The sequence below is a fragment of the Hipposideros armiger genome, unplaced genomic scaffold, assembly GCF_001890085.2.
Source record: "Hipposideros armiger isolate ML-2016 unplaced genomic scaffold, ASM189008v1 scaffold_1730, whole genome shotgun sequence".
In the NCBI taxonomy this organism is placed as follows: domain Eukaryota; kingdom Metazoa; phylum Chordata; class Mammalia; order Chiroptera; family Hipposideridae; genus Hipposideros; species Hipposideros armiger.
In genome coordinates this window covers 68,209-71,675 of record NW_017733080.1, presented here as the reverse complement: position 1 = coordinate 71,675, position 3,467 = coordinate 68,209, and the positions used below count along the sequence as shown (strand labels likewise).

Genomic DNA, 3,467 nt, shown 5'->3' with positions numbered 1-3,467 from the left:
AAAGACAGTTCGAGGAATATAATTAATGATGTTGTAAATATTTTGTAGGGTATCTGATGGTCACATGTCTTGTTAGGGAGATCACTTCACAGATGGGGTAGAGGGTTGATCACTACACTGTACACCTGAAGCTGATGTTGTATAATATTGTATGTCAATGATAATTGAATATATTTATAGACATGGCATGTGGAGTACAGTGTGGGAGTGGAGTCAATGGAATTGTAATAGATATGTATGATATGGGGGGGAGTGGGGTGGTGAACTGGGGGCAGGGGTTTGTCACTTTGAGGGGTAAAAAGGATAACTATTTCATTGTGTTGTACAGTGCCGGGGTCCTGCCTCGGCGTTTCAGTGAACAGTACCTGAAGTGGGGGGCGAGGTTTAAGGAAAAAAAGAGACAAAGAGGGTCCGGGAGGACTGGAAGCATTCTTAGCAACCAGCCCCGAGTTTATTTTTCCTCCCCATTATATACCCCCAGAGTACATGCAACACAGAAGGGACGAATATGCATAACCTCATTAAAAGTACATCATTAGTTACCAACTAGAAACCTGAAGGTCAGTGGAAAATTTAGAGGGTCAGTTTCCCAGGAAACTATCTTCCCCAAAGACAAACAGCCCTCTATCTTCGTGTGTCTTCTAAGGAACTGGCTTTCTCACCACATGCCTCAAGGTTAAGTAAGCATCCTCCAGGTGCAGAAAGGAGCAAGAAGCAAAACAAGTTATACTACAGTAAAGCCAGCCTGCATGGCTCCCAACAGTACAGCTGAAACTAATTTTAAAAATAAAATAAAAATAAAATAAAAATAAAAAACACCAAAAGCAAACAAACAAACTCAAGGGACCTCTTTAGCTGAGAGAACTTTGGCTGGTGTGCGGAGACTAAGGACCAATGGGAATGGGAACTGAGCTGTTTATTCTCTCCGCTGTACACGGATTCTCTCTTCAGATCAGAGGTGATGGACAACACCCGCTGGCAATATCCCAGGAACCCATCCAGTTATTGCCAGGTGCTGAGTTGTATTTCAGAAGTGAGGTTGGGGGAGCTTGAGATGTGGCTTGAAGTCTACTGTTGTCTCACATGGGGGAGAGTCTGAGAAAGAAAAAGAGATTGGACACTAATCTACCGAGAGCAACTTCCCAAAGTGTGTTTTGATTCGCTTTTATGTTTGAAAAAGATGATGTTGTGATTCAAATTCATTGGGTTTGAGAAAAACTGAAATGAGCAAAGTTAAATATATGTCTATGCTTATAGGACTTCTAGTAGCCTTTAACGTGCCAGTACGTATTGTCAACATTCAAGAAGACTGTGGCAAAATGTGTGTTTCTCAAACATTTTTGATCATGGAAACCTTTTTAGGGGGTTTTTATAAAAGTTTTTAAAACTTGCATTGTAATGAAATATTCACCATGTATATACTTTTAATGTTTTCTCAAAGTAAGACACTTTATATGGTCTTAAAGATACACTTGAAAGGACTAAATATTAAAAATATTATTTTCAAATTGTAACAACAACAAAAAATCAATTGCCTATGTAACATTTTGAGGTTAGAACTAGTGGCCTTTTCAGTGAATGGGTCCCAGGCTGCTGTGAAGAAATAAACAACCTGAGGGCCCATATAAAGAGGCTATCTTGCTGGCTGGCTTGTGAGCTCCGCTGAGGAGCAGGAGCTTGGGCCGCTGTTAACAACCGCGACCAGTCTTTGCTCCTGGCCATCAGCAGTAAGGCGTGCAAGGTGACTTTGAAGCGGCCCACGGAGTTCCAGGCGGCGCTGCTGAGCCCGGGCTCCAGGAACAGTGGCGCTGCACCCCTCTGCCTGGCCCCACTGGGGATCTCAGACCCCCAGATGCCGAGCCGCCGCCGCAGCCGCTCCAGGTGCAGACCCCACCGCTGACTCTGCAGCAGTCCGCCCCTCCCCGCAGCGAGCGGTGCCTTCCAACGCTGGAGCAGAGTTTTCAGAACATAAAACAAGAATATAGTCGTTATTAAAGGTGGAGACATTCAGAAGTTGTTCTTAATCAGAATAAGCCTGTCCTTCGGAAAGTCGGTCTCTCCCCTCAGCGCTCACAGCACCGAGTTCTGCAGGTTCCTCCTGGATGAAGAACCAGCCCACCTGTACTCTCTGATAAGTTAAAATAATAGGTGAGCGTCTCTTAAAAGACTGTGAAGATAAAACTCGGATGGAGTATGAGCAAACCCTCAATACCAAATTAGCAGAACAATATGAATCTTTTGTGAAATCCACACATGATCAGATTATGCGACCACATGGGACAAAGCCCACAAGCTATGTGTCCTGAAGCTTTCTTGAGTATCTGGGTACCAGGTTTGACCTCAGGAGATGGCTGCTGTACACGTTTTGCAACTGCTTTGATATCGCATCTCAGCTCCAACTTTGCATCCTGGGAACACTTAAACATTTCCGCAGGTGCATTTTATACAACTTGAAAGGCCTTAAAACTTTCTGGTTGCCGCAAGCGTACCTTTCTTTTCTGCTCATTCAATAAATGATTGTGCCCGACCATGATAGACTTTCCAAACATAATACCTGGAACAGTTTAGCAAAATATGCCCTAGTGGCACGCAAGAAATGGAGTTTCCCCAAGCACAGTTCTCTCAGAAGTGTGTGTGTGAGAGTGTGTATGTGTGTGTATTTGCATTTAAATTATTATTTGTATCATGCAAATTTTTTTGATCTTGAGGATTCTGGCTGTGAATTTGATGCATGACCATTATGGTTAAAAACATTTGCTTGGTCTACAGAAGATCATTAATGTTTCGTGACCATGTAAGTTGTAACCGTGTGTTGTTTTATGTGTAGGTGTTACTGTTAAATACAGGGACTGTATCCAGGTACAGAATATGAATCATAAGTTAGGGTGGACATTAGATGTGATTATAATGATAAAGCAAAGGTCTGTGGTTCTAGGTCTACAAATGTACGGTGAGAAATTAGAACAAATTGGAGAAGGGTCATTTGATACAATGACTCTGCCTAGCCGTTTAGAAAAATACTTTGACTCCAAACCTTAAAATACCCACATGGAGCCTTTGCTCACTTCATTCACACAAAGAGCTCCCTGGACACTGACCCTCTGAAAAGAAATAGTCTCCCCTGGAGCAGGAGCATCAGGGCTCGCTTAAGGAGCATCACATAGGTGAGCACGGGGCTGGGCCAGGCCCCCCAGCACTGCTACTTGGGAGGAGCTGCTTCCCCTTTCTATCAGTTACTACACGTAGATGGGATCCTTTGGTCACTTCCCCCAAATTCTTTGAGAGGTTCCCAATTCAACTGTTTGATCTTTGTTTTGGCAACCTTTGCCCTAAATTCTTACAGACTGCTCTTCCCTTGTTGCCAAGGCTGAGGAACAGAAAGTAGCCTCTGTTTTGAGGAGGTGCAAGTTACATTCATTGTTTACTGTGACTTGTTCAGGACCACATTTTACAAAATGCCTTGTTTC

At 43.4% G+C, this 3,467-nt stretch overlaps 1 pseudogene; it reads left to right on the top strand.

Annotated features, from left to right (window-relative positions):
• Positions 1–894: 894 nt before the first annotated feature.
• LOC109378095 (akirin-1-like) lies at positions 895–2,306 on the top strand (annotated as a pseudogene).
• Positions 2,307–3,467: the final 1,161 nt, after the last annotated feature.